The sequence below is a fragment of the Ricinus communis genome, chromosome 5, assembly GCF_019578655.1.
Source record: "Ricinus communis isolate WT05 ecotype wild-type chromosome 5, ASM1957865v1, whole genome shotgun sequence".
Lineage (NCBI taxonomy): Eukaryota > Viridiplantae > Streptophyta > Magnoliopsida > Malpighiales > Euphorbiaceae > Ricinus > Ricinus communis.
The window spans coordinates 26086003-26106359 of NC_063260.1; the positions used below are offsets into that span (position 1 = coordinate 26086003).

At 39.4% G+C, this 20357-nt stretch overlaps 1 pseudogene; it reads right to left on the reverse strand.

Annotated features, from left to right (window-relative positions):
* Positions 1-22: 22 nt before the first annotated feature.
* On the reverse strand, positions 23-20237 carry LOC8287716 (annotated as a pseudogene).
* Between the last annotated feature and the right edge of the window lie 120 nt (positions 20238-20357).

Consider the following 20357-nt stretch of genomic DNA (forward strand, 5'->3'; position numbering starts at 1 on the left):
TAATTAAGAATTATAAATCTGCTACAATTTCCCATTTCCCAATACAGGGGAAAGTACAAGCTTCTTTTTCGTAAAGCTACTAGGCTTGACATTGCCAATCTTCTGAATAGCTGCTGCGGTTGGTAGTGCGAGACCAGTATTCCTTCACCAGCTGCCTAAACAGTGACCCTTCCTTATTCATCAGCTTCAATGGCTCATCATATTCTGCCACTTTCCCTGTTAATGTAACCACATACTAGTGTCAATTCTATATGTATGACAGTTTGACATTTAACACTAGAGCAAATTCTAGGAAGATTTTGGAGGACAAGAAAGTTGGACGATCCTGGTAAATGTATTGATAGCGTATTTTCATATCCGAGTCCAAGAATTGCAGCTTATGCTAGATGACTCACCATCACTAATGCCAAGAACCATGGTGCAGTCCATCACAGTTGGTGTTCTGTGAGCTACAGTTATTATAGTGCATGCTGGAAATTCTGCTCTTATTGTTTTCTGGATGATAAGGGTCTGTTGCATTATCGATCGATGCAGTTGCTTCATCAAGAACTAGTATCCTGCTTCTCTTTAGTAATGCTCGTCCTAGGCAAAAGAGCTGTCTCGGCCCCATGCTCTAGTTAGATCCATCTTGTGCAACTGCAGTCGCAAATGCTAAAGCAATAATCGAGTACCTTGAACTCGAGAATACGATTTGTTTTGTTCAGGCAAAAATTCTTACCTAAAGAATTCAGACCCTCTTCTTTTTCTTGAATGGCTGCTCGAAGATGACATTTCTCAAGGACCTTTCACGCATTTATAAGAACGTAATAGGTTAGATAGTCCGAATTATGATTCCATCTATATGAATAGAACATAAGTTATGGGTTATGGGATCATGTTAAGGCCTATAGTTGTCACTGCTATTGTAAATTTATGTGATAGATTTTACTACTGTAGTTGCAGGAGCGTTCTGCGGGTATATATATATATATATATATATATATATGTTTAAATTTGGCAAGCATTAAGTTATTCTAATAAGCCAGAGGACATGTATAAGGGATAGTTAACAGGATATGCAGTGACCCATCCTAGCAGAATCGTTACGATAGAAATTTTACCTCCCATGTTTCTTGATCTGTGTGCTCTGATAAGGGGTCCAAGTTGTATCTGACAGAGCCAAGAAAAAGTGTTGGATCTTGTGGGATAATTGCGAAATGAGATCTGAGATCATGCAGTCCAATTTTAGAGATGTCAAGACCATCTATAACTATTTTCCCATCTGTAGGCTCAACCAGACGAAACAAGGTGCTGATGATAGTTGTCTTTCCACTTCCAGTTCTGCCAACTATCCCAATTTTATGTCCTCCTTCAACGGTGCAACTTATTCCCTGAAGCACTAGCGGAGCATTTGGCCTATATCTAACCTGTTTGATGTTATTTAGTATGAGTAAGCATAGTTCTTATTGCTGTGAATAGATAGAATATACTTGCTTGCTCTTTTTACCTTCAGATTATGTATTTCCACTTTGCCAACAGCAGGCCATTTGGGTCAGGTCGGTTACTCTCTATTACTTGAGGAGCTTCACTAGGAATATGCATGTATTGTTCCAGCCTCTCTATAGAAATAATCTGATCTGCTGGCAAGCACTGGGACTGGATTGAAAAGATCAGGAATACATTTCATGAAAGGCCATAAGCCAGCTGCATTCCGAAAAACCCTGACATCAAATCAATGATAGCCCACAATGCTCATTAGAAAAATTATGTACAGAAACCTGAAGGCCTGCAACTTCAGGATATATATTTCTTTTCATTTCTTAAAACTGGCAAGGCAGGTAGACTGATGTTGCCCTTAATTATGAGAATTTGGATGGTTGACTAAAAGAATGATTACTAACCAGAGGCAGAAGCACCAAGCTTAAGCAAGGCCATGGCAAGGGTTGTGGATGAGAGAACAATTGCGCAGAGTACTTCCAAACATTGGATCAACCATTCACTTGCACAAAAATTGTGAAAGTACGAACTTGCATTTTTGTCAATGAGTTCCAGGTTCTCTGAAAAGAACGGTCTTCCTGCTCAAAAGCTCTAATTGTCATGGCTCCTGCCACCGATTCAGCAATATGGCTGGCAACTGAGGACTTGCTTGTGCCATTGATTCGCATCAATTCTTTTGTAGAAGCAAAATTGTACCTCTATCTTTTGAAAAAAAGAAAGAAAAGAAGAGGCAAATAAGGAAATGTTTCATGAAATTAATATACTAAGAAATCCGAGCAATGTACTGATCAATGCTTAGCAGCTAATAAGCAAGTTTACAATTATTTACTGTTCTTATACCTGCATGATAATTGTTGAGAAGAATTCTACTTTTCCCCTCCTCCCCGATGAAACCAAAACAACAAATATATATGACCACACTTCTACCATACTACACCGTATACATATCAAACAGTATACCTATACAATACCTATATACAGTACAATATGTATCTCGTAACACTCCCCCTCAAGTTGGAGTGTGTAAATCTCGGACGCCCAACTTAGCCAACAAAAATTCAAACTTTGACTTTTCCAAGGCTTTCGTGAATATGTCCGCTAACTGAACCTTTGTAGAAACATATGATGGATCAATTAAGCCCTCTAAAATTGCATCTCTAACAAAGTGGCAATCGACTTCTATGTGTTTAATGCGCTCATGAAAAACTGGATTGTGAGCAATATACAAAGCCGACTGACTGTCACAATAGAGTCTCATTCCCTTCTTATGCTGCACTCCTAAATCTCCTAGCAGTTGCTTTAACCATTTTAATTCACACGTAATAGACGCTATTGAATGATATTCCGCCTCTGCCGATGATCGAGACACAATATGTTGCTTCTTGGTTTTCCAGGAGATTGGTGAATGACCGAGCAACACAAACCATCCACTCAACGATCTGCGGGACACCGGGGAACTAGCCCAATCAGAGTCACATCATCCTTCCAAACTCAGCTCACTATCTGCCCTTAGTAACACACCTTGCCCCGGGTTCTTCTTCAAATAACGGACAATTCTCAAAGCAGCTTCCCAATGTTCTTCCCATGGATCCTGCAGAAACTGAGACAGAATATGTACAAAGTACGCTAAATCCGGCCTAGTCACGCCGAGATAAATAAGTCGACCCACCAACCGCCTGTATCGCTCTGCATTTTCGAGCAGTTTCCCACTGGCTAAAGACAATCTGTGATTAGATTCCATAGGAAATTCTGTTGGCTTTGACCCCAACAGACCCGACTCAAATATAATATCCAATGCATACTTCCGTTGACCCATGAAAATACCTTCCTGATTCTGTGCTATCTCCAACCCCAGAAAATATCTCAAAGGTCCCAAATCCTTCATTTTAAAGCACTTTCCAAGATAATTCTTGAATACTGCTAATGCCACTTTATTATTTCCTGCAATTATCATATCATCCACATACACAAGAACATTGATATGGATTTTACCCTTAGTCATCGTAAACAAAGAGTAATATGAATAAGACTGTTTAAAGCCATAACTCTTTAAAGCCAATGCTAGTTTAGCAAACCAACATCTAGGTGCCTGTTTTAATCCATACAACGACTTCTTTATTCTACACACTACATTCTTGTTGTCACTTTTTTCAAATCCCGGAGATATCCTCATGTAAACTTCCTCTTTCAGATTACCGTGTAGAAAGGCATTGTGAACATCTATCTGATGTACTTCCCAATTCTTGATTGTTGCAACTGCCAGAAATGTCCGTACAATCACCATTTTGACTACAGGGAAAAAAGTCTCGGTATAGTCAATACCCTCTACCTGATGGTTTCCGAAAACCACAAGCCTTGCCTTTAATCTTACTAAATTTCCATCTGCATCTCGTTTCTCCGTATATATCCATTGACTACCTAGAGCTTTCTTCCCAAGAGGTAACTCTTGCAACACCCATGTTTCTTGATCTTCTAATGCTCTAATTTCCTCTGCCATAGCTTGTCTCCAACCTTCATGTTTCACTGCTTCTCTAAATGTTTTAGGTGGTGTGCCTGCACTCACAGCTGCTACAAATTTTTTGTAATTACTTGAAAATCGTTCACAAGAAACATAATGCGAAATAGGATAAGGAGTACCTGAGGTAGTCGACGAAGGGAGCGATCGTTCAGACAGACTTTTCTTTTTCACAATTATATGTGTGACGAAACCTTGGTAGCGAGAATTTGGAATCTTATTTCGCTTCCCTTTTCCCATATCCGTCTCTATACTAAATTCATCTGTACATACCGCCACCGCTTCAAGACCAGTACTGTCACTGCCATAATCCGGTAGTACACTAACCTCATCTGCATTGCCTCCCATTACACCACCTCCTGCTGTTCCCATCTCCACACTGCTACCAGCAGGGTCATAATGAACTGCCCTTCCACTGCTTCATCAAGCTCATCATATTGCAGGCTCGCATCACTTCCTACAGTATGAGAATCCTGGTCTACATTGCTCCCAGCCAAAGGAAAGACATGTTCATAGAAATCAACATCACGTGAAATAAGTAACTCTTTTTTTTTAAATCATACAACAACTCCTACTCTCAAATTTTTAAATCATGCTTGTGTTAGCAAACGGGTAACCTAGAAAGATGCATCTACGACTCCTACTCTCAAATTTGTCCCTTTTTGATTTTTGGTTATGAGCATAACACAAGCATCCCATCACTCGCATTGCACTTAAATCAGGTTTCTTTCCAAACAAACATTCATAAGGAGTTTTAAAATCCAATACACTGGAAGGCGTACGATTAATTAATTGACATGCTGCCATCACACATTCCCTCAAGATTTCATCGGCAAGTGTCCCTGGAAACGTAAAGCACGTGCTACACTCAAGATATGTTTATGTTTACGTTCTACTCGGCCATTCTGTTGCGGGGTACCCACACATGACGTCTAAAAAATCATGCCATTCTTCACAAAGTAACTTTTCAGACAGTTAAACTCGGTTCCATTATCACTACGAACTCGTTTGATTTTTCGATGAAACTGTCGTTCTACCAAGGCCACAAAATTCATAAATGATAATTCAACTTCTAATTTTTTAAACAACAAATAAACCCAAACTGCTCTCGAACAGTCATCAACAATAGTAAAAAAATAATATGCCCCACAAGTGGACGGAGTTCTATATGGTCCCCATAAATCATAATGTACGAATTCAAAAAGTCTACCAGCTCTACTGTTACTAATTGAAAAACTCTTTCTAGGCTGTTTTGCACGATAACAGACATCACAACCATCTTTATTCAACCTACTAGATAGACTCACATTAGTAAGCTTCTTAAGCACAGTCTCTGACGGATGTCCCAACCGCTGGTGCCACAACTCCATTGAGCTTCCACAACAAAGAGCTAGAGTCTGAGCTTAAGGCATACCCCGGAAAAAGAAAAGTCCATCTTCGCATTCACCCACTCCAATCAACCGCCTCCAGGTTCGGTCCTGTATAACGCACAATGTGTTAGTTGTTTGAACAATACAATTCTTTTGATCCAGCAACCGTGTAATAGAAATTAGATTACAATCAAATTTGGGAACAAACAACACATTATCAATTTTGAAAATCCCTGTCAACACCACACTCCCTTCATAAGTAGCTTGTGAACTACTACCATCTGGCAAGCTTACAGGGCAGCAGCTAATTTTCTGCACATCGATCATCCAATCTAATCTCCCTGTTATATGGTGCGTTGCCCCCGTATCAAAAATCTAAGAATACTCACTAGAGAGTCGATCCTTGGGTGTCGGTAGATTGAGAAGATCAAGAATGTTTTGCCATTGTTCCGGAGTTATGTTCGATAATCCAGCCTGCTCTACGGTGCTAGACGGGTGTCCTTGGGTCTGTTGCGATTGTGTCGAGGTGCTAGCAGTGGCTTTGTTTGCCCTGGCAGCCATGCCTCCTCGCCCTCTCCCCGCCATGACACCACGTCCTCCTCTGCCACCACGACCAAGCCCACGGCCACCACGAGGGCAATCCCCCTACCAATCCGGAAATCCATGAATTTGAAAACACGTGCTTTCATCATGTCCATCACGATTGCAATTAGCATAAAATTTTTTGGAATGAGCAGTAAGTTTTGGTTTACCTCTGGGGTCAGATTGAACCTTAAAAGCCATGACCGTCTCACGATCGTCCTTGTGACCACCACGCAGACGTTCTTCTTGAGCCACAATTTGGTATGCACGGTCCATAGAAGGCAGAGGATCATGATTCAAAATTTGAGACCGTACCGAAGCATATGCACCATCTAAACCAACAAGGAACCACTGAAGCTGATCCTCCCGCAAGAGGGTCTGGTATTGAGTGGCCAGATGACACCTGCAGCCGCCACAAGTGCACCCACTGCACGTACACTAGGGCAACACCACATACAACAACAACTCGTCAAAGATTTTACTCAGCCACCCAAAATACGAAGCCACCGATTTTATTTTGCCTTGCTTGCACTCAGCTAGAGACGTATTCAGTTGACAAAAACGGGTGCCATTAACGACACAGAATCGCCTCTCTAAAGCAACCCACAACTCATGAGCATCTTCAGAGAACGAAAGCGTAGTCTGAATCAAAGGCTCGATCGTATTCATAAGCCAAGCCACCAACATCGAGTGCACAGTATACCAGTCATCTAGTTTGACATCGTGTTCCACTGGCTTTTCGACGCTGCCATCCAAGAACCTGAACTTGCGCTTCGCTTGCAAAGCTGTGCGTACAGCCCTTGCCCATTCGTCGTAGTTGTCTCCATTCAACTGAATCGGAGTAATGAGATTACCAGGATTATCCGAGGATCCTAAAAAGAAGACATCGATCTTCCTATCACTGCCAATGGCACGACTAGAGGAAGATTTTTCGCCGCCATCGGCCATGTCCCCAAAAACACAGAAAAGAAAGAGGAAAGAAAAAAAACTTAGGGTTTAGAGAGAGCTACGCGTCCCACTTTGAATACGCGTCTCGAAAAAAATATTTCTTGGACCCCGAAATAAACTGTATTTCCTTTGGATTGGTCCCTTGACCTGTGGATTAAGCGTCCACCACGCTTCCATTGCGCCACTCACCTTGCTCTGATACCATGTTAAGAAGAAGTATATTTTTCTCCTCCCCCCAATGAAACCAAAACAACAAATATATATGACCACACTTCTACCATATTATACCGTATACATATCAAACAGTATACCTATACAATACCTATATACAATATGTATCTCGTAACAATAATACTTAAATAAAACATGGGAATGATAACGAACAAGACTGGCCATGTAAGAAAAGCCAATGATCCTATTGCAATTGCCATTCTGAATACCATTTCAACATCAATTATACTCAAATCAGATGATACCTACAAAAACAAAAATGAAAGAAAATAAATTACTGAAGTTTTTCTCATGGAAATGAAGTTCAATTTCTTACTCGGCTGAGTATCCTTCCCACAGGTGTTGAGTCATAAAAGGAAATTGGTGCTCAGAAAAGAGAGGCCAGCGATGTAGAAAATATAGATTTGGATGCACCAGAGCCTAAAAGGACAATAGAGAAGCATCTGAGGAAGCAAAAAGATTGCCAAAACACCACCAATCGCGGTGTAAATCTCAAACATAGCGCTCTAGTGACGTGAGAATTCTGAATGTTGGCAGCCAACCAATAGCTTTGTATCAGCTGCCCGAGTACAAATATAATATGGCACACAGTTCCTAAAGAGAAGTACAGAAACCCTTGTTGTGACTCAAATATTGCATGTAAGGCTTGAAACCAGTGTCTCCTGCTTCTCTTTCTTTCTTGTTTAATTAATTGATCTCCTGTAGGTTCTTTCAACTGTTCTCTGACCTGAAATTTCTGGATTTCTCCAGTGTAAATTTGAGTTCTTTTGCTAGAGGCGTCATCAGCTTGCTTCTCAGAACCAACTGTGCTCTTGTATGCATTGACAAGATCTTGGAATTCCTGACTGGAAGCGAGCAACTCATTATAAGTTGCTGCTCCTATGATTTCCCCGCTGACAACATCTGACCATATTATAAGATGTATATAACAAAATTGCTAGGACAGTCAGTGTCAGAAAAGGTTATAATTAGAAAAGATGAAATAAAATTTGGCATCAGTTTTATAGGTAGCTAACCAAAATAGAATTAAAAGCTGGAAGTAAGTCAACTTGGTGGGTAACAAGTAGCACTGTCTTCCCTGACAAAGCTCTTATGACATATTCCTGCAACAATAGAAATTGCTTTCACTAGATACTCATATCATTAGTCTATCAGATTGTTTAAAAATTAGCACATCAGCGTACATTGAATAGGATTGTTTCAGTATGAGCATCTACTGCGCTGAAGGGATCGTCCAAGAGATATATATCTGCATCCTGATACAGAGCACGCGCAAGTTGAACTCGCTGTTTCTGTCCTCCACTCAGATTGACACCCCTTTCTCCAATCTGAGTTTGGTCGACAAACGGAAGCATCTCTAAGTCCTTCACCAGCGAACACCTCTCCAGCACCTCTTCATATCTAATTATATTCATTGGGGACCCAAATAGAATATTTTCTTCTATAGTCCCAGTCTAGATCTATGCAGCCTGAGAAACATATGCTATCTTTCCATGAACATCTACGTGCAATATACAGGCTTTCAAATGGTCATTATTCTTAGACCTGGAAAAAGTGGCTTTATTTGCATTCACTTCTCTTTCCTGAAATTGTAATATATAGGCAGGCATTTCATATTTATTAAATGTCAAGATTTAGTGTGTCTACACTTACTGTTCATTGATTTTTGGAACTTCTCTGAGCAGTGCAGCTAAAAGGGTTGATTTTCCAGAGCCAACCTCTCCACAAATTGCTACCTTTTCCTCTGATTGAGCCGCCAAATTTATGTTCCTTAATGCAGGTTTTGCCAAAGGAGTAGTGTCCCATGAAATTTCGGTTGACTTGATTAAAATGCACTCGTTGAGCTCTTTGCGGCTGCACTTCTGCCTTATGTTTCTGTCCGGTAATTCTGGTTCTTCAAGAAAATTTGCAATCCGATCTAGTGAAACCCTTCATTCAATAAAGGTTCCAACAACCTCAGGGATAAACCTGATGGGTTCCTGAACAATGCGCAAACTTGCCAGAAATGTGAATACGCTACCAGCAGAGAGTGAAATTCTGAGGAAATAACATGTCCAGAAAGTAATGGCTGGTATTATAACAGGACATGACCAAAATAAAACCAATTTTACGCTCTTTTCGAAAGGACTGTTGGCATGGAGCAGAAGTTTTTTTTCTTTTTTATTACTGTGCCGAAGACCAAGTTGCTTATGTCTTTACAAAGGCATTGCAGAAACAGAGATTTGAATTTCTTAGATCATGTCTTGGTTTATACATCAGTACTTGCATCAAACATTATGTCATCATATCTCAACACTCCTCCTTGGCACAAGTAATGCTGCACACACCAAGATATGATCTAACAAATTTAAATCTCTGTTTCTGCAATGCCTTTGTAAAGACATCAGCAACTTGGTCTTCAGCACATCAATGCTTGATCAGAACTTCCTTTTCTTCTTCAGCTTCTCTAATGGCATGGAATTTTATCTTGATGTGCTTTGTCTTGCCGTGAAACACTGGGTTTTTCACCATAGCCATAGCTGACTTGTTGTCACAAAAGATTTATGTTGGTTTTTCTTGCTAAAATCCCTAATCAGACAAAATTTTTCTTAACCAAATAGCTTGGTTAACAGCGGTAGATGCAACAATGTATTCTGCTTTGGTCGTTGACTGTGCAACTGAAGCTTGCTTCTTTGTTCCCCAACAAATAACAACAGAACCAAGTGAGAAGTAGTACCCTGATGTACTTTTCATGTCTTCATCAGTTCCAGCCCAATCGCTATCTGTAAATCCCAATAATTTTGTTGAACTTGCTCTTCTATAAAACAAACCAAAGTCACTGGTTCCATGAATATATCTCAGCACCCTTTTTGCTGCAATAAGATGAATTTCTGAAGGTGCATTCATGAATCTTGACAATAAGCTGGTGGCGAACATGATATCAAGTCTGGAATTTGACAGATAAAGCAACGAACCAACCATGCATCTATAGGCTGAAACATCGACAGATTGAGAATTATCAATTTTCTTCAACTTCTCACCATGGACTGCAGGTGTGCTCACTGATTTGGCTTTGTTGAGTTCAAATTTGTTGAGAAGTTCCCGAGCATATTTATTTTGAGACATAAAAATATCTTCTTCACTCTGAATAATCTCCATTCCAAGAAAGTGATACATCTTTCCCAGATCATTCATTTCAAACACTTGTTGCATCTTTAGCTTGAATTCTTCAATTGATTTCAAATTGCTGCCAGTCACCAAAATATCATCTACATAAATAGAGACAATGATGACTTTATACTGTTGATCTTTAACATAAAGAGTCACTTCATTCAAGCTTCTCTTAAAATCTGTATTCAGCAAATAGTTATCGATTCTAGCATACCAAGCTCTTGGCGCCTGTTTCAGGCCGTAAAGAGCCTTTTTTAACAAGCAAACTCGATTACTTCCATCATTAAAACTATTAGGTTGCTCAATAAAGACTTGCTCTTCCAATAAACCATTAAGAAAGATAGATTTCACATCAAGCTGAAATACTTGCCATCTATTGCATGCTGCTAATACAAGGATTAATCTTATCGTATCAAACCTTGCTACTGGTGCAAAGGTTTCGATGAAGTCTATTCCTTGTTGCTGAGCATACCCTTTTACAATAAGTCTTGCTTTGTACTTGTTGATGGAGCTATCTGGATTCAGTTTCAATTTGAAGACCCACTTTGTTCCAATTACTTGTTTATTGACCGGTCGAGGAACTAAAAATCATGTTTTATTTTTTGTGATCATATTGAACTCTTCCTCCATGGCTGCTCTCCACTCTGGAATTTTCAATAGCTTCTTCTGGCATTGTGGGCTCCAAGCAAGCAATATTGCATCGATTATATATGTCTTCTAAGGTTCTTATTGCCTCTAACAGCATACTCATTTTCATCTTTAGAGTCATCATGATTAGCTGTTGGAAACTGTTGATGCTGATCATAACTGACAGGTTGTTCAAGAGTAGAAGACTCCATTTTGTTCCAGTCCCACTCACTTTCTTCATCAACCTTTATACTTCTGCTGGTATATACTTGCTAAAAAATGAGATTTAGATTCGATAGCCTTTAGATTCAATATGGTAACCCACAAATACTCCTTTCTCTGCTCTTTGATCAAGCTTTCCTCTTTTTGCTTCAGGAATAAGGGAGTAACAAACACTGCCAAAGACTTTAAGGTGCTTGATTGTGGTTTGACTCCAAACCATGATTCAAATGGCGTCTTTCCAGTCACAACCTTCGTTGACAATCTGTTCTGCAAGTACACAGTAGTGTTTACTGCTTCAGCCCAAAAGAATTTTGGTAGGATTTTTTCAAACAAAAGACACCTTGCCATGTTCATCACCGATCTGTTCTTTCTTTCACTCACACTATTTTGTTGAGGTGTGTAAGTGATAGTTAGTTGATGATGAATGCCAGCCTCTTTCAAGTATTCTTTAAACTGGCTAGACATATATTCAGCTCCATTATCAGACCTCAGAGCTTTGATTGAAAAACTAGATTGTTTTTCAACAGAGGCTTTGAATTTCTTGAACGTCTCAAAGACTTCTCACTTTTGTTTGAGAAAATATACCCAACAATATATGGTGTAATCATCGATAAACAATAGAAAGTACTTGCTTCCACTGTAGGAAGGAGTGCTCATTGGTCCACGCACATCTATATGAATCAATTCAAGCTTTGTAGAAGCTCTCGAGGCTTGACTGGCAGAAAATGGCAATTGGCTGAGTTTTCCAAGCTGACATGTGTCACATACACTGGTGTTTTCAATCACTTGTGGCATTCCAAAAACTAAGTTCCTTTTATAAATTAATTCAAGTGTTTTAAGATTTTCATGACTAAATCTTTTGTGCCACAGTGACGTTTCTTCTTTAAGACTGAGACAAGATTCAAACTCAATTGTTTTCCAAGTCAATGGAAAACTTTTTTTGTTCATTTTAACTGAAAACATTCTCATGCCAGTGGGACTACTAACTTCACAAGTTCCATTCTTAAACACCACCATATAATTATTTTCCAATAACTGGCCAACTGATAATAAATTTTGATTTATCTCAGGCACAAAGAGAACATCAGTAAGAATTTTTATACTTGAGATAGTTTGCACACGGATTGTCCCTTGCCTTTAACATCGACAAGTCTTCCATCTTTAATTCTGACTTCTGAGGAATAGTTCATATCAAGATCTTCAAAGCTTTTCAAGCTTGCTGTCATGTGGTTTATGCATCCGCTATCAACTAGTCATACATCAGCACTTTCGATTGAAACACCACATTCTTCAACTTTAGTGGCAGCAAACAACTTCTCTTGATAATCACTATTTTCTGTTGTTTGAGCTGGTTGTGCTTGTGTCTGTTGGTCATTTCTTGTGGTACATACCTTCTCAGTGTGACCAAATTGTTTACAGATCTTACATTGAGCACCAGGTCGGAACCAACAATAGTTCTCTATGTGATTTGATTTTTTGCAGTAGGGACAAGGTGGATATTTATCCTTTTTGCCTCTCCATCTTCTAATTTTCTTGTTCTTTCCCTTCTTGTGAACAGTTTGGTTCTTTGATCCTCCTTTTTGTGAACTCATCTTTTGTACTGCTGCAAGTGCTTTTTCTCCTACACTTTCTTCTTCCCTGAGTGCTTTTCTTTGTTCAACAGCCAGTAAAGCATTTGTTAGCTCTGGCAAAGTTATTTGAGACATGTCCCAAGCGTCCTCAAGAGAAGAAATTTTTACTTCAAATTTTTCTGGAAGAGTCACCATAACCTTTTCAACAATTCTCCTCTCTTCCAACTCTTCTCCCAGCAATCTTATCTTATTGACTATCTTCATGACTCTATCCACATAGTCCTTTACCTTTTCTGTATCTTTCATCTTTAACAGCTCAAATTCTTTTCTCAGATTAAAAACTTGCATTTGTCTTATCTTATCAGATCCTTGGAATTTTGTCTTCAATTTCTCCCAAGCCTCATGTGCTAATTCACAAGCTATGATCTTGGTGAATATAGGATCTGAAACAGCTGCATGAATGTAGGACAGGGCCTTTGGAGCTTTAACAACTTCTTCTTGATGCTGCCTTATTTGATGCAGCGTTGGGTTCTGTCTCAGAAGAGGAATAGCTCTATCCTCTGCCACATACTGCTATAGTCCAAGACCTCTAAGATAATCCTTCATTTTTACAGCCCATACATGATAGTTTTCGCCATTAAAGTGAGGAGGTGCAAGAGAAGTGCTACTAGACGTCATTGAAAAAGAGAAAAGATGAAGCAAATCAACTGAGAAAAAAAGATTTTTTTTTTGGATTTATCTTTAGACACTCACACAGTCCCGCAAGGTCAAGAAAGCTCTGATACCATTTGTTGGCATGGAGCAGAAGTTTTTTTTTTCTTTTTTACACTCTTGTCATTAGCTGATATAACATATTTATACATGAACTATGCTAGAGGTTTGTTAACCAAACTTCCATGATTTAAGAAAGTTTGTCTACAAAACAGAAGTTAGAAATAAGCTCCTTCATATTTCACATCAAACATTAATTAAAATATTACATAATATGATATGAAGGATAATAAAATATTTTATACACCAGTACTTACATCGAACATTATGTCATTATATCTCAACAAGGATTCCTAATATCCACTGAATTTCGTCATTCATTAATTTCTCTATAACATCTTGAAATGTGTCTCCCAAGCATACAACTTCAGGACCTTCAAATTTGCAAGTGCCTCCGCAATGGCCTTCAGCCTGTCATCCTGTGCTGGCATGAGCTTTCAATGGTACTTAATTGGCGATTTAACCAGCGGAGAACTAGCAATGACCGTCACTATCACTGAAATTACAGCAGCAATAGTAGCTAGCCCAACAGTGTAATAAACAATAGCTAAGGCAAGGCAAAGTTGGAGACTTCTTGTCCATATTTGATGAAACCAATAAGGAAACTCACCAATCCCATATGCATCAAAAGTCACAAGCTTCACTATCTCACTTGGAGAATGAGCTATCTTTGCAGCATTCAAGAGTCGTAGTTGCTTTTGGTAGATAGCTGCTGATAGCATAGATCTTACTTGGATTCCAATTAATCTTGTCCGAAAGTACCATTCCCTCTGTGATAGAGACTCCAAGCATTTAGCCAAAAACAGTCCAACTGTAGAAAATAGAACTGATGAATTTATTGATATGTAATTCTGATCTTTTACAATTGATTGTGTTGGTATTTATATGTACATGTCCAATGGTAGCCTATTCTACTTGGTTGCCATGGTATTTCTGTCCAACGTCCCTTTCTTTTTCTGGGAAAGGTTGGAGCGGCCTTTCTCTGCCACATAGATGGTTGCTCCCTTTCTTCAGGACCTGTGATGAACTGCCCTGCACAGGCTTTTCTGCCTGTGCAGTGTCTGAGGTCATACTTGCTTTATTTCCTCTTTCAACACTCCCCCTCAAGTTGGGTTCATAGAGGTTGATCGAACCCATCTTGCTTAAAATTGAGTGATGCGTCTGTTTGTCAAGTGCCTTTGTAAGAATGTCAGCCAGTTGGTCCTGGCTTTTGATATACAGAGTTTCAATTTCTCCCTTTTGAACTTTTTCCGTGATGAAGTGGCAATCCACTTCAATGTGTTTAGTTCGTTCATGAAACACAGGGTCTGATGCAATGTGACAGGCAGCTTGGTTATCACAATGCATCGTCATAAGTCCGTTGATTTCAACCCTCATGTCTTTGAGGACTTGCTTGATCCAAATGAGTTCGCTAGCTGTAGATGCCATTGCACGGTATTCAGCTTCTGCGCTAGATCTAGCAATAATGTTTTGCTTTTTGCTTTTTCATGTTACCAAGTTTCCTCCTACAAAGACACAAAAACCAGTGGTTGACTTTATGTCACAGCTTCCAACCCAATCTGCATTAGAAAAACCAACTATAGAATTAGAATTGTTATTCTTCATCCATATTCCCTGCACTGGGCTTCCTTTTAGGTATCTGAGAATCCTATCTATAGCTTCTAGGTGACAGGTGCGAGGGGCATGCATAAACTGGCTCACCATACTTCTTGTGAATGATATGTCAGGTCTAATGACAGTAAGATATATTAACTTTCCTACCAAACGTTGATAATGTCCTATGTTGGCTAGAGGTTTTCCATTTTCCAGATTGAGTTTGACTTTGGTTTCCATAGGAGTGTTGGCAGGTTTAGCCCCTAATTTTCCAGTTTCTTTTAATAGATCAAGAGTGTACTTCCTTTGACATAGGAATAAACCTTTAGTAGACTTTGCTATTTCTATGCCTAGGAAATATGAGAGCTGCCCAAGGTCCTTAATATCAAACTCTTTCTTTAGACTTTGTTTGACATCTTTAATACTTTGATCATCATTTCCTGTTATTATGATATCGTCAACATAGACTAGAATAATGATAGTGTGTGTGTGATTGTGTTTAACAAACATAGAGGAGTCAGAATCACATTTAGTAAAATCAATTTTTAATAGAAAGAGGCTTAGTTTGGCATACTATGCTCTCGAAGATTGTTTAAGCCCATAGATGGCCTTTTTTAGCTTACATACTAGGGAAGCATTTGTGGCTGATTTGTGGCCAAGGGGGAGAGTCATATAAACTTCTTCTTCTAGGTTTTCTTGTAAAAAGGCGTTCTTAACATCCATTTAGAACAGGCTCCACCTTTGATTAGTTACAACCGAGAGAAGGATTCTGACAGTGTTCATCTTGGCAACCGGAGCAAACGTCTCTTGGTAATCAACTCTGTAAGTTTGAGTGAAGCCTTTGGCGACAAGTCTGGCCTTGTATCTCAATGGTCCCATCATTATTATACTTTATTTTGTATATCTATTTGCATCCAACGAGTTTCTTATTTGCAGGAAGAGGTACAATATCCCAAGTGTCATTTTTTTCTAACGCTTGAAGTTCTTCTTTCATAGCCCTGCACCATTTGGGATTGGTATTGGCTTCGTAAAAGTTGGTTGGCTCAGGATGAGATGAGATCTGGCTTAAGAAGCTACGGTATTGGCTTGATATGGTATCATAGGAAATGAAACTTTGGATAGGATAAGATACCGAATGAGATACATAATCTCTTAATTTCAGAGGGGGGCGAGTTTGACGAGTGGACCTTCTCAAGTTGATTGCTTCCTTCTGAGGTTGAGGTTGGATTTCAGAGATTTGGGGTTGAATTTCAGAGGTTGTATCTCCGATTGTATTGTCTCCCCCTGAAGGAATTGACCTTGAGACTGTGGACGGCTCCCCCTGTAGAAGATCCTGAGTAGGGCTGCTAAGATAAAAATCAGAGTTAGGCGGAAATACTAGCGGGCAAGGCCCATGAGGATTATCATGAGTTTGGGTGGTGTAATAATGAACTGTCTCAAGAAATGAGACATCGTGAGAGATGTAAGTTTTATGAGTATAGGGGTCATAACATTTATATCCCTTTTTAGTGGAGGAATATCCTAAAAACAGGATTTTGACAGAACTTTTATCGAGTTTGTGTTGACGGTTGATGTGAACATAACCAACACAGCCAAAGACCCTGAGGTGACTCAAATCAATTTCCTACCTTTGAGAACCTCTAGGGGACTCAAATGATTTAAAATGGCAGTGGGGAGTCTATTAATCAGGTAGGCAGCAGTTAAAAGGGCATCTGACTAAAAAATCGATGGGACATTATTTTGAAAAAGGAGAGTACGAACGACATTGAGAATGTATCTATTTTTACGTTCAGAAATACCATTTTGTTCAGGAGTATTGATACAAGTGGTTTGATGAAAAATCTCTTTTTGTTTAAAGAATGTAGAAAAATTTTGGTTTATGTATTCTGTGCCATTGTCGGAGCGAAAAACTTTAAAGTAGCATTATATTGGTTTTGTATGAAATTATAGAATTCTTGGAAACGAGAAAAAACTTTATTTTTTCCTTTTAGTAAATACACCCAGATAGTACGAGAATAATCGTCAATGAAAGTGATAAAATATTTAAAGTGATTATAGGAAGTAACAGGGGCAGGTCCCAAACATCAGAGTGAATTAAATCAAAAGCTTTTTCAGATACACTGGAGGATAAAGAAAAAGGTAATCGAGTGTGTTTAGAAAATTTACACGCATTGCAATTGCTGGAACTTAAGTTATAATGAAATAATTTATTCAAAACATTGTCGGATGGATGCCCTAACCGTTGATGCATTAACATGCCTTGGTTAGGGTTTGTTGACAAAAAATATTTCTTGGGTGGAGCATGAAGGTAGTAGAGGCCATTTTCTAGTTTTCCCTCACCAATCGTCTTCCCGGAGATTCGATCCTGAAATATGACTGAGGTAGGTGAGAAGATAACATTGCAGTTTAAATCATAAGTAATGTTACCCACAGATAATAGATTGGATTTAAATTCAGGTAAATATAAAATATTTTCAATGTGAGAGTTAAACAAATTTGAAGTGCCATATCCCTGAATTTTAATTTTTTCTCTATTGGCAACAGTTACATGGTAGGAATGGGAAACCAAATTAAGGTTTTTGAAGTTTTTTTGGATCCCAAGTCATGTGATTTGTTGCCTCTGAGTCAATAATCCAGGAATTTTGACAGGATTTTGAAGAATTTTGTAAGGAATTTAAAGCAGTTTGAACCGAACCTGATTCGTCGGGTTAAGTTGACCCGAACCCGTTGGGTTGGAGAACCAAGGCCTGTAATTGGGCCAACATTTTGGCCACTTGGGCCTGATGCTTCTGCTGGGCCTGTAGTGCCTGGTGGGCCTGGTGGGCCTGTTGGGCCGGCTGGCTCTGCTGGGCCTGGTGGGCCTGATGGATCGGGTCGGATTCGGAGTCGGGTTGGGTCTAGTTTGGTTGATCCGGGTCGGGTTGATGTAACCCTAAGGAATCGGGTCGGGGCGTCATATAACTATCCGCATATGATGCCCAGCCCTCATAATCCCTTTTTTTCCTAGGGTTTTCTTCGGGCCTTTTTCTTCCTCCTCTTCTCGCCCCTTCGCCGCTCCCCTTTTCCCAACCTCGGGTTGGCTTGAGCTCCGGGTGTAGGTGCCAGCAACGAGCGCGATTGTGATCCTGCTTCTTGCAGTGGTTGCATCGCTCCCTCGTGCTCGCCCCTTCCCTGTTCGGTTTCCTTCGGTAAGATTGGGGCGACGTGATGCAAAGGCTTGATTCTCCGCGATTTCAAGAGAGGCCGAGCGATTCATTAGATTCCTTCGCGTCTCTTCGCGTTGAACTGTTGCAATAAAAGTGTCGATATTCGGCAGTTCCAAGGACAGGAGGATTTGAGATCTCAAGCTCTCGTAACTTGAGTCCAATCCTCCCAAGTAAGTGAATACGAGGTCATTCTCGGCTCGTTTTTGAATTTCTGCTATGTCTGTTGAAGGAGGTAAGTAATTCTGAACGTCAATATTTCTGTGGCATATTGTGAGCTTGATTTTGTGCCTTGTGTGATTCTGGCCAATTCCTGTTTAAAATTGAAAAGGCCATATAGGCTTTTTACCTTGTCCCATATTGCTTTTGATGATTCCAGCAACATACAAAGCCTGGAAATTTGGGGCTCCATAGTGCTAGTAAGTAGCGACATGACCATGTGGTCTGTCGTCTGCCATTCTTCGATTTTCTCTGCTTCTTCTTCTGTCGGAGCTTCTGGTCTAGTAGGTTTGGGTTTGGGTTTAGTCCCTGTTATGAACCCTAATTTCCTTCTACCACTAAGCCCTATGTAGACAGATTTTGACCACTCGAAGTAATTTTGATTACCTCTCATGATTATATTGGTCAATCTGTTATCATTTTGAGACATGATGAATTTCCAAAAAGGAATTCTGAGAATTTGGTTTTTTTTTGCTTTGATTGGTACTTCACAGGTTTGAATCCCGCTCTGATACCATGTAGAAAATAGAACTGATGAATTTATTGATATGTAATTCTGATCTTTTACAATTGATTGTGTTGGTATTTATATGTACATGTCCAACGGTAGCATATTCTACTCGGTTGCCTTGGTATTTCTGCCCAACGTCCCTTTCTTTTTCTGGAAAAGGTTGGAGCGGCCTTTCCCTGCCACAGGGATGGTTGCTCCCTTTCTTCAGGGCCTGTGATGAACTGCCCTGCACAGGCTTTTCTGCCTGTGCAGTGTCTGAGGCCATACTTGCTTTATTTCCTCTTTCAACACCAACTATAAGTGCAAAAACTTCTTTGCCTTCTGCAACATCAATGAAAGCTTTTAGAAACAAAGGGCCAGCGGACGTGGTGAGCACCTTGGTTAATGCGAAAAACCCAGAGATTAGAACTTCCTTCCAATGCAAAGAAATGATCACAGATAATAGAGGAGGGGGATTGAGATGATCTTTTCTGTTTCGATCTTCTCAGTTTCTCCATGTAAGCTACATTACATGTCTTTGAGCGATCTTCCTGCCTTAGTAATGGAATATCTTCGTCCTCAAGTAATTTTTCCTTTCCTTTTCCTTCTTCATTAGTGGATTTAACCACCAAAATGACATCTGACTAAAAGTTCCAGCTTTGGCAAAAAGAGTTACATTCTGATTTGTTTCCTCACTTGGCAATGATTTGTACGAGATATTGTTGTAATTGCTTGGATCCATGCCTGTATAAACGAGATTAAAAATTCCTGAATTATTATATCTTCAGATCTAGCTCTCTGAAACTTTATGTCAAAAACAATCCTCATCTTCTGATATAGAAATAATCTCATAACCAACATGAAGTATCCAGAATAATACGTATGATATACAAACAGGTAAAATAAGCATTGACGTAGCATGTGAAGAACATCAATGATGAATCTTGGTAGATATCACAAAAACACTTTCATTTATATCTTCACTGAAGTATTACTAACACATAATTAATTCTCAGAATCTTAAAGTTCCTTAATCATGAGAAGTTCCCATTGAACTCAAATATAAGCTTACGTAAATACATTTCCTACTTCTATTAATACATGCATTTTCCTATAAATCTATGTTGCAGAAGTGAGATTTGATTTAGAAGGAAAAGTTTAACCTGAATGACCTCAAGTTGCGCTTATTGTAGAAATCTGGAAGATGGAAGAAGTTTGACAATGGAAATCAGGAAACAGATGGACACAAGCAATGACAGGACCTTGATTTAAGCTCTGCATATAGGTTAGAACAGAAAAAGAATGAAATGGGTAGCCTTATAAATTGCTGTAAGAATAGCTCAAGAAAAACAAATGAAATTTTACAGTTAAAGGACCGTGGCCTTAAAT